The sequence below is a fragment of the Lolium perenne genome, chromosome 6, assembly GCF_019359855.2.
Source record: "Lolium perenne isolate Kyuss_39 chromosome 6, Kyuss_2.0, whole genome shotgun sequence".
Taxonomy (NCBI): domain Eukaryota; kingdom Viridiplantae; phylum Streptophyta; class Magnoliopsida; order Poales; family Poaceae; genus Lolium; species Lolium perenne.
Genome location: NC_067249.2, coordinates 31679521 through 31691382, shown reverse-complemented (window position 1 = coordinate 31691382; position 11862 = coordinate 31679521).

The following is an 11862-nucleotide window of genomic DNA, read 5'->3' as shown; positions in this document are numbered from 1 at the left end:
AAAAGTGTTCAACTAATGAAAGTTAGATAACAACCTGGGGAACATGCACAAAAATTGGCAGCTCAAAATAACGTTCTGGCTGTGCGCACGAATTTTTTTAGTAACAGTCCAGAATCTGTTTTCAGGCAGCACTTCCCCAAATATCATCTCCCTCTCATTAGAAAACCACTCAAAGAAACTAAACAAGTATGTACAAGTATCCAGCAACCATAATATGCAAAGAATGAGTGATGCCGGTATACCTCCCCCAAGCTTAGGCTTTTGCCTAAGTGGAGATCAATCCCATGGTGCCCATGAACATTTTTGGGTGTTAAAATTATTATTACATGGCAGAAAAAGATTTTCAAACCTCTAAACAACTAAAGCATCTTGCAAAATAAGTAGTGCTACAGCAAGTAAAACAAGTGGAGGAAGAAAGAGATGTTGTTTACCTCCTCTATGCATATAAAAAGTATTTGTTAACAAGGTTGATCAAGTCTTGCCACCAAATAAATTTTACATAGCATAAGAAGAAATAAACCTCAAATCAATCATGTTACCTTGAATTGTATTGATATGGATCCAATCACAAGAGTTTGATATTCTTCTTTAGGCTCATATATAGGACAAACGATAGTTCCAACTTTGATAGTTCTCATATTTGAAATTGTATTAACTCCACATGCTTTCTCAATCCTCTTGGGAAAATAAACGGTATGCTCCTTGTCATCAATATTGAAAGTAACTTTTCCTTTATTGCAATCAATAACAGCCTCTGCGGTGTTAAGAAAAGGTCTCCCAAGAATAATAGACATATTATCATCTTCAGGCATTTCCAACACAACAAAATCAGTTAATATCAAGCAGTTATTAGTAACTTGAACAGGAACATCCTCACATATACCAACAGGAATAGCAGTAGATTTATCAGCCATTTGCAAAGATATATCAGTAGGTATCAACTTATCTAAGTAAAGTCTCTTATAAAGAGAAAAAGGCATAACACTAACACCGGCTCCCAAGTCACATAGAGCAGTTTTAACATAATTATTCTTAATAGAACAAGGAATAGTAGGTATACCTGGGTCGCCCAACTTCTTTGGAACTTTGCCATTGAAAGAGTAATTAGCAAGCATAGTGGAAATTTCCTCATTAGGAATTTTCCTTTTGTTAGACACAATATCTTTCATATACTTTGAATAAGGAGGCAATTTAATAGCATCAGTCAAAGGGATTTGCAAGAATAAAGGTTTCATCCAATCACAAAATTTATTATAGTGTTCTTCTTCCTTTGATTTTAGTTTCTTAGCAGGAAAAGGCATTTGCTTTTGAACCCAAGGTTCTCTTTCATTACCATGTTTCTCAGCAATAAAATCTTCTTTAGTGTACTTTTTATTTTTAGCATGCTTTTCAGGTTCTTCTTCAACATCTTCTTTATCAGAAGCATCATTCTTATCATTATCTTTATCATGTTCATTACCACTTTCAGTTTCAGCATCAGAAATAGAAATACTATTAGGATCATTAACAGGTTCAGAGGATTCTACAACATTCTTATGTTTCTTTTTCTTTTTCTTAGATAGAGCACTAGTTTTAGTTCGTTGAGAATCTTGTTCAACTCTTTTGGGATGCCCCTCAGGATATAGAGGATCCTGGGTAGAAACACCACCTCTAGTTGTTACTTCATAAGCATGTTTTTCTTTAGAATTATTTCCCAACAAGTCATTTTGCACTTTAGTGAGTTGATCAATTTGAGTTTGAACCATATGAAAATGTTTAACAAGCATCTTAACATCATTGGAGGTTCTCTCTACAATACCATGCAATTCACTAATAGCTCGAGAATTTTCCATTAAATGATTCTCTACTCTCATATTAAAATTTTCTTGCTTAACAATATAATTATCAAACTCATCTAAGCATTGTGCAGGAGGTTTCGAATACGAAATATCTTCCCTAGTAAAGCGTTGAAGGGAGTTTACCTCAATCATGGATGAAGGGGGAATTATCTCACATAAATCTTCTATAGGAGGTAAATTCTTCACATCTTCAGGTTTAATACCCTTCTCCTTAAGAGACTTCTTAGCTTCCCTCATATCTTCATCATTTAATTTAATCATACCCCTCTTCTTCAATATTGGTGTCGGGGTTGGTTCAGGTGTAGACCAATCATCATGATTCCGGCCTATTCTAGCCAATAATTCTTCAGCGTTGTCTGGAGCTCTTTTCCTGAAAACACAACCAGCACAACTATCCAGGTATGCCCTAGACTCAATGGTTAGTCCACTATAAAATATATCAAGTAAATCATGCTTTTCCAAATCATGATCAGGCCGAGCTCTAATAAGAGAGCAAAATCTCGCCCAAGCCTCAGGCAATTTCTCTCCATCTTCCTGGTCAAAATTATAAATTCTCTGCAAAGCAATATGTTGAGCACTAGCAAGAAAGTATTTACGGAAGAAAACATCAAGCAATTCTTTTGGACTTTTAATAGAATCAGGTGGCAAACTATTATACCAAGTTTTAGCGTCATCCTTTAATGAGAATGGAAAGATTTTAGCAACAAAGTAAGTACGCTTCTTAACATCATCAGAAAACAAGCTACTTAGAGTAGATAACTCAATCATGTGTTCAACAGCACTTTCTTTTTCAGTACCACAAAAGGGTGTTTTCTCAACAATAGCTATATGAGATAGATCAAGAGAAAAATCTTAATCTTTATCCTTAATGTTTATAGGAGATGTGGCAAATTTAGGATCAGGAGACAGTTTATATCTAACAGCATGTTCTGCAAGCAACTTTTTAATTTTTCTTGCATCAGTAGTAGCATTGCATTTTTCAATAAAATCATCATCAAGTTCCACATAATCTTCATCAGGATCATCACTAGAATAATCAAGTTCAGGTGAATTAACAAGTGTAGTAGCATTAGGAGTTTCAGTATTTTCAATTTGTCTAGACCTAGCAATTGTAGCATCTAGAAAAGATCCAGATGAACCACTATCATCAAGCACAGAAGAAGCATCATCAATATTATAAGAATTTTCAGATTCAGCAGAAGTACCAGCATGTGAAGCATGTGGCGGTGAAACAAGTTTATCAATCACAGATGGTGAATCAAGAGCAGCAGAGGTACTCAGAGTTGTACCTTTTCTTGTAGTGGATGGTAATATGGCGACTTTAGGATCGCGAGGTTTACCCATGATGGAGAATTTGCAGCGAACAATATCAATCCAAGTGAACTTCCAAATAAAGCTGTGCTCCCCGGCAACGGCGCCAGAAAACAGTCTTGATAACCCACAAGTATAGGGGATCGCAGCAGTCTTCGCGGGTAGTAAAACCCAATTTATTGATTCGACACAAGGGGAGACAAAGAATACTTGAAAGCCTTAACAACGGAGTTGTCAATTCAGTTGCACCTGGAAACAGACTTGCTCGCAAGACTTTATCAGTAGTAACAGTTTTATAGCGATGTGATAGTGAAATAACAACGAGAGTAACAGAGACAGCAGTAGTGATTATAGTAAACAGCAGGATTAAAATACTGTAGGCACGGGGACGGATAACGGGCGTTGCATGGATGAGAGAAACTCATGTAACAATCAAAGCAGGGGCATTTGCAGATAATAATAAAACGGTATCCAAGTACTAATCAATCAATAGGCATGTGTTCCATATATAGTCGTACGTGCTCGCAATGAGAAACTTGCACAACATCTTTTGTCCTACCAGCCGGTGGCAGCCGGGCCTCAAGGGAATCTACTGGATATTAAGGTACTCCTTTTAATAGAGTACCAGAGCAAAGCATTAACACTCCGTGAACACATGTGATCCTCACATCACTACCATCCCCTCCGGTTGTCCCAATTTCTGTCACTTCGGGGCCATTGGTTCCGGACAGCGACATGTGTATACAACTTGCAGGTAAGATCATAAACAACGAATATCTTCATGAATCAATAACATGTTCAGATCTGAGATCATGGCACTCGGGCCCTAGTGACAAGCATTAAGCATAACAAGTTGCAACAATATCATAAAAGTGACATCTACGGATACTAGGGACCATGCCCTAACAATCTTATGACTATTACATGACCAATCTCATCCAATCCCTACCATCCCCTTCAGCCTACAGCGGGGGAATTACTCACACATGGATGGAGGAAACATGGCTGGTCGATGGAGAGGCGTCGGTGGTGATGGTGGCGATGATCTCCTCCAATTCCCCGTCCCGGCGGAGTGCCAGAACGGAGACTTCTGGCTCCCGAGACGGAGTTTCGCGATGTGGCGGCGTTCTGGAGGGTTTCTGGCGACTTCGACTTCTCTCCGTGCGTTTTTAGGTCGAAGGCAATAAGTAGTCCGAAGGAGGGCGTCGGGGGCCAGCCGAGGCCGCCACACACTAGGGCCGCGCGGGCCCCTCCTGGGCCGCGCCGGCCTAGTGTGTGGGGCCCTCGTGCCCCCACCTGGCTTGCCCTTCTCAGCTCGTGATGCAGGGAAAATAGGGCCTTTCGCATAAATTCCGAGGATTTTCCTGAAAGTTGGATTTCTGCACAAAAACGAGACACCAGAACAGTTCTGCTGAAAACAGCGTTAGTCCGTGTTAGTTGCATCCAAAATACACAAATTAGAGGCAAAACAATAGCAAAAGTGTTCGGGAAAGTAGATACGTTTTGGACGTATCAGACGTCTACGACAACTAGGACTACTCCTGACGTCAAGCGTTGGCCTGTGGACTATAGAGTCCCCTTCTACTTACGCTTCCGCTATGTATTTGTGATGTGTGTTGAAACAATAGTTGAACTATTATTGTAATATTGGATCATGTGATCCATTTGTAAGACGACTATGGAATGTAATGAATGATGACTTATGATATTAAACTGTTATGTCTCGCAACAACAATAATCCTGGGATTGCGATGTATGACATAACAGGCATCTGGACTTAAAAATCCGGGTGTTGACAAGGAGTCCAATATCTGTTGTCTATGTTGTCCCGGTATGGATGTCCTAAGTTGAGATCTATCAAAAACGAGAAATCAAATGCGATCCATCTCCTTGGACCTTTGTACAGGCAGCATAGAGGTACCCCTTTGTGACACTTGGTTGAAACATATGTTATGCAATGATAATCCGTGTTAATCCAAGCTAATTAGGACAAGGTGCGAGCACTATTGGTATTCTATGCATGAGGCTTGCAACTTATAAGATGTATTATGCATAACACATATGAATTATTACTACCGTTGACAAAATTGTTTCTATGTTTTTAAAATAAAAGCTCTAGCACAAAAATAGTAATCCATTCTTCCCTCTGCGAAGGGCCTTTCTTTTACTTTATGTTGAGTCAGTTTACCCACTTCCTTCTATCTTAGAAGCAAACACTTGTGTCAACTGTGCATTGATTCTTACATGTTTACTTATTGCACTTGTTATATTGCTTTATGTTGACAACTATCCATGAGATATACATGTTACAAGTTGAAAGCAATTGCTGAAACTTAATCATCCTTTGTGTTGCTTCAATGCCTTTTACTTTGAATCTATTGCTTTATGAGTTAACTCTTATGCAAGTCTTATTGATGCTTGTCTTGAAAGTACTATTCATGAAAAGTCTTTGCTATATGATTCAGTTGTTTAGTCATTGTCTTTACCATTGCTTCGAATCACTTCATTCACTTCATATGCTTTACAATAGTATTGATCAAGATTATGTTGGTAGCATGTCACTTAAGAAATTATCCTTGTTATCGTTTACCTACTCGAGGGCGAGTAGGAACTAAGCTTGGGGATGCTTGATACGTCTCCAACGTATCTATAATTTCTTATGTTCCATGCTAGTTTTATGACAATACCTACATGTTTTGTTCACACTTTATGATGTTTTGATGCGTTTTTCAGAACTAACCTATTAACGAGATGCCGAAGTGCTAGTTCCTGTTTTGTGCTGTTTTTGGTTTCAGAAATCCTACAAAGGAAATATTCTCGGAATTGGACGAAATCAACGCCCAGTATCTTATTTTTCCCGGAAGCTTCCAGAGCACCGAAGAGGGGCCAGAGGGGAGCCAGGGGGCCCCACCCCACAAGGCGGCGCGGCCAAGGGGGGGCGCGCCCCCCTATGGTCTGGCTCCACCAGGACTCCTCCGAGGCTGCCCTTCCGCCTATATAAAGCCTCCGTCGCGAAAACCCTAAAGGAATAAGCCACGGGACGAGAAAAGTTACGCAGCCGCCGCCATCGCGAAGCCAAGTTCGGGGGACAGAAGTCTCTGTTCTGGCACGCCGCCGGGACGGGGAAGTGCCCCCGGAAGGCATCTCCATCGACATCACCACCATCTTCATCGCCGCTGTTGTCTCCCTTGATGAGGAGGGAGTAGTTCTCCCTCGAGGCTAAGGGCTCTATCGGTAGCTATGTGGTTAATCTCTCTCTCATGTACCTCAATACAATGATCTCATGAGCTGCCTTACATGATTGAGATCCATATGATGAGCTTTGTATCACTATTAATCTATGTGCTACTCTAGTGATGTTATTAAAGTAGTCTATTCCTCCTTCATGATGTAAAGGTGACGGTGTGTGCATCATGTAGTTCTTGGCGTAGGTTATGATTGTAATCTCTTGTAGATTATGGAGTTAACTATTACTATGATAGTATTGATGTGATCTATTCCCCCTTTCATAGCTTAAAGGTGACAGTGTGTATGCTATGTTAGTACTCGGTCTAAATTGCAACGGTCTATTATGCTCTAGAGGTTACTTAAACATGAACTGCGAATGTTGTGGCGCTTGTTAACTCCGGCTTGAGGGAGCTCTTGTAGCCCTACACAATGAATGGTGTTTGTTATCAAACAAGAGAGTGTATGTAGCACAAAGGAAGAGAAGTTATTTATTTATGTGATCATTGTTGAGAGTGTCCACTAGTGAAAGTAGGATCCCTAGGCCTTGTTTCCGAATAGAAAAGTTACACCACATAGAATTGCCTCCCACGCCAGCAAGCTATTTTCTGGCACCGTTTCCAACAAGTTCTGCTACATGTTTACTTGCTGCCATATTTATTTCAGATTGTTATTACCACTCATATTCATCTATACCACCTGCGTTTCACTATCTCTTCGCCGAACTAGTGCACCTATACATCTGACAAGTGTATTAGGTGTGTTGGGGACACAAGAGACTTCTTGTATCTTAATTGCAGGGTTGCTTGAGAGGGATATGTCTGACCTCTACCTCCCCGAGTTTGATAAACCTTGGGTGATTCACTTAAGGGAAACTTGCTGCTGTTCTACAAACATCTGCTCTTGGAGGCCCAACACTGTCTACAGGAATAGAAGCGTGCGTAGACATCAAGCTATTTTCTGGCGCCGTTGCCGGGGAGGTAAGGTAAAAGGTAATCACATCCTCCGACTACTAAGCTATTTCCTAGCACTTTTGCCGGTGTGTGAGTGCTCGAAGCTATTTCCTTTAGATCCTGCAATTGCATCTTTTTGTTTCTTGTTTTTATTTTTCACTAGTTGGGCATAATGGAAAACAACAGTGAGCTTTTTAATCTATTTCCTGAAATAAGACATGAATTATGTGATGCGAAATTTAAAAAACCTATGGAACCTTATTTGCATGCTAGTAGCAATGTTATTAGTATGAATGCTTTGAACACCATTGTTGCTAATGCTATGGAAAATTCTAAGCTTGGGGAAGCTGGTTTTGATGAGCATGATATTTTTAGTCCCCCAAGTTTTGAGGAAAAAAATTTCTTTGATGATACTTTAGCTCCTATTTATGATGATTATAATGATAGTGGTATTTTTGTGCCACCTACTATGGAGGATAAAGGTTATTATGATTATACCATGCCTGCAATTTATGATGATTACAATGATGGTTATGGTAGTTTTACTCCCACTATTACTAATAAAATTGATTATGCTTATGTGGAGAGTAATGATACTTTTATGCATGTGAATAAGAATGCTTTATGTGATACTTATATTGTTGAGTTTCTCATGATGCCACTGAAAGTTATTATGAGAGAGGGAAACATGGCTATATGCATCTTAATAATATTAAGTTTCCCCTCTTTATGTTGAGAATCTTGAAGTTGAACTTGTGTTGCCTTTTTATGCTTGTTGCTATGTGCTTTCAGTACTTGTTTCCTTACAAGATTCCTTTTCATAGGAAGTGGGTTAGACTTAAATGTGTTTTGAACTTGCTTTTTGATGCTCTCTTTTGCTTCAACTCTTATTTCTTGCGCGAGCATCATTAAAATTGCTGAGCCCATCTTAATGGCTATAAAGAAAGCACTTCTTGGGAGATAACCCATGTTTTTATTTTGCTACTGTTTTGTTGTGTCTTGGAAGTTGTTACTACTGTAGCAACCTTTCCTTATCTTTATTTCATTGCATTGTTGTGCCAAGTAAAGTCTTTGATAGTAGGGTTGATACTAGATTTGGATTACTGCGCAGAAACAGATTTCTTACTGTCACGAAATTGAGCAGCCCCGTCTGTAGGTAACTCAGAAAAATCTGCCAATTTACGTGCGTGATCCTCAGATATGTACGCAACTTTCATTCAATTTGAGATTTTTCATCTGAGCAAGTTAAGTGCCCCAGAAAATTCGTCTTTACGGACTGTTCTGTTTTGACAGATTCTGTCTTTTATTTCGCATTGCCTCTTTTGCTGTGTTGAGTGGATTTCTTTGTTCCATTAACATTCAGTAGCTTTGGGAAATGTCCAGAAGTGTTAAGAATGATTGTGTTACCTCTGAACATGTGAATTTTTGATTATGCACTAACCCTCTAATGAGTTTGTTTTGAGTTTGGTGTGGAGGAAGTTTTCAAGGGTCAAGAGAGGAGGATGATATACTATGATCAAGAAGAGTGAAAAGTCTAAGCTTGGGGATGCCCCCGTGGTTCATCCATGCATATTTCAAGAAGACTCAAGCATCTAAGCTTGGGGATGCCCAAGGCATCCCCTTCTTCATCGACAACTTATCAGGTCACCTCTAGTGAAACTATATTTTTATTCAGTCACATCTTATGTGCTTTACTTTGAGCGTCTGTGTGCTTTTATATTTTTGTTTTGTTATTTTCATTCTCTGAATGTCGTGGTATCGTCACGGCATATGCCATAGGGTGGCTAATCGAAGTGGTTCCTGAGGGATCTCACGGCGGTATCCGGATGCGGGTATGGGCACGAGCGACACGGCGACGTACCCAGGTTCGAGGCCCTCCGATGGAGGTAAAACCTCTACTCCTGCTATGAGTGTATATGATGATCACACAATACAATGGTGCTCCTAGAGCTGTGTCCGGCTGCTCCTGAGAGGCTAAGGGAGACGATGGTCTCTCTCACAGGGCAGCTCTGTAGGTGGGTGAAAGTAATAAATGATCGATCCCCTGCACGAGAGGGGGTAGTGCGGCTTATATAGGCACCGGCACTTTACATATAAGACCCTATAGTTTACTGGCCGGCTTGGCCGGCTCCGGCTTCCGCTCCTTCCCGAGGCGGTGACGTCAGGAGTGGTTGAGGCATCGTGGCCTGTCCCATCCGACTGCCACGGTCAGCGGTATGGAGAGGAGGTGTCCCTGTCTCCGTCAGCCACTGTAGCCAGTACGGATCGTCGTAAGCCCTGACGGCCTGTCCGGCGCGTGGCACTATTGCTCCACAGTGCCCCGCGCTTTACGGAAGATGGAGTCAGCGTGGACTTTGGGAACCCGGATCACCAACCCGGTTCCTTCCAGTGCAAGACTCGCCAGCCTCGAGTCGGTCTGAGGTACAAACCCCAGTCGGATATGGCTTGTAGAAGCCGGCCCGGCTACAGCATTGGTGGCCGCAGCCAGGCCGACTAGGACCTAGAGCCAACCGGCTTCCGGACCAGCCGGCCACGGCGCCAGCCGGCTGCTCCTCAGCCGGCCTTTGCCGCGAGCCGGCCGGTGGCCAGCCGGCTGCTCCACGTCCATTGCCCTATCCGGGATCTTCCCCCCGACATTAGCCCCCGAAGCTGGCAAGGTCCTGCGTTTAGAAGGACCTAGGCAGGTTTTCCTGGCTTCTTGAATATATTTGACGGCACTTGGAGGGGCCGGCGAGGATTTCCTTTCAGCCGGCTGCGCCCTCATCCGGCTCGTTCCTGCCGGCTGCTCCCGGCCGGCCGCTTACACTTGTATAGTTTTTGCTTTCTCGCAAGATCTGATGGCGTCTCCGCCTTGCGACGAATTTTGGTTCGGATGGAACTTATCGTCCGGCTCCGGCTTGCGGCGCGCCGGAGTCTCCGCCGCCTCGGGCCTGCGCCCGACTTGACTGGTCCGACGCCCGGCCTTTGGCGGCGGTCGGTTCGTCTGGTCACATCAATGTCCCTCCGGATCCGGTGCGGTAGTGGGCGACGTGGTGTGGCCGTTTCTGGTAACGGTAGCGGTCGTGGGAGGAGTTACGGCGCAGTAAATCCGGAGACGTGGCCCACGTCGGCCACTTGGAGGCCAACCGCCCGCCGCGGTCGGCTATAAATGCCGCGGGGGCGGTATCGAGGCGGCACTTGCCCCTTTCTTCCTCCTCGCGCTCCTTCTCTTCACTCGAGCTCTTCGCTGCTCCGACGCCGTTCCTCTTCCGTTCTTCTAGCGAACCTCAGCGAGCGGTTGCCCCGACGATCTTCCGCCGAGCTGCCACCGCAAACCCGCCAATCCGGCGCCACGGGGCCACGCGCATCGACGGCGCGCCCTTCTCCACCGCGATCTCCTCCGGCGAGGAGCGGCTCTTCTTCGCCCTTCCGCCTCTCCTGGACCTCCTCTTCTTCTTCGTCCTCGATGGCCCAGCCGAGCGGCTCCTGGAAGGGTTCCTATATGCAGGAGGACGACATTGCCCGGCTCGTGCGCCTCCGCTGCATCCCGGCGGGGGTGATTACCAGGGCGCCGGGCGCGGAGAAGGAGCCTCGGCCGGAGCCCGGCGAACGCGTGGTCTTCGGCGCGCATCTTGACCGCGGATTGGGTCTGCCGGCTTCCAACTTCTTCCGCCGGTTCCTCGACCACTTCGGCCTGCAGCCGCACCACCTGCCGGCCAACGCCATGATCCTCCTCAGCTGCTACGTGGCCTTCATGGAAGGCTACGCCGGCTTGTGGCCGGACGTGGAGTTTTGGAGCCGGCTCTTCTACATCAAGGCGCAGACGACCGAAGGCCGCCTGAGGACCTGCGGCGCCGCCTCCATCTATCCTCGCACGGGTACGTCCTTCCCGCGGATTCCGACTGTCGATTCTGTAAAGAATTGGCAGATGTCTTTCTTTTATGTGCGGAACGAGAGCCCGGCCTTCGACCGGCTCAACCTGCCGGAATACAACCCGGCCCCGCCAGTCGGCCGGATCAGCGGGGCTACAACCCCAAGTCCTCGGACCCGGACGCGGAGGTGAACCTCCCGTGGGACTTCTGGGAGAGTGCGTCGCGGAGGGCCGGCTGAGTGCCGAGGACCTCCTCTGCACCTACATCTCGCGCCGGGTCATACCGCTCCAGTGGCGCGTCCACAAGATCGGCCATATGTCCGGCCGGCTCGACCCGACACGGACGTCGAAGGTGGAGCTCTCCAAGTCCCAGGTGGCTCACCGGGTGAACAACATCACCAAGGCCAACATGCCGGACAACTGGAATTGGGGGCTGCCGCCTTACAGCCGGGAGCAGCCGCCTAAACTGGTAAGTTTAACGTTTTTGCCGTCTTCCGGCTTGCGGCTGCGTGGCCGACTTGATATTTATCTTGTTGTTTTCAGCTTTTCACCCGCCAAGGCATCGAGGATGGCGACTTGGCGACGAAGGTCTGGACGCCGGATCACATCGACCCGGCTGACCTAGCCGGCGACCAAGCCGGCGACGACGATCTGCCGGTGGTGCAGGATCAGGGCGGCCAGGGGA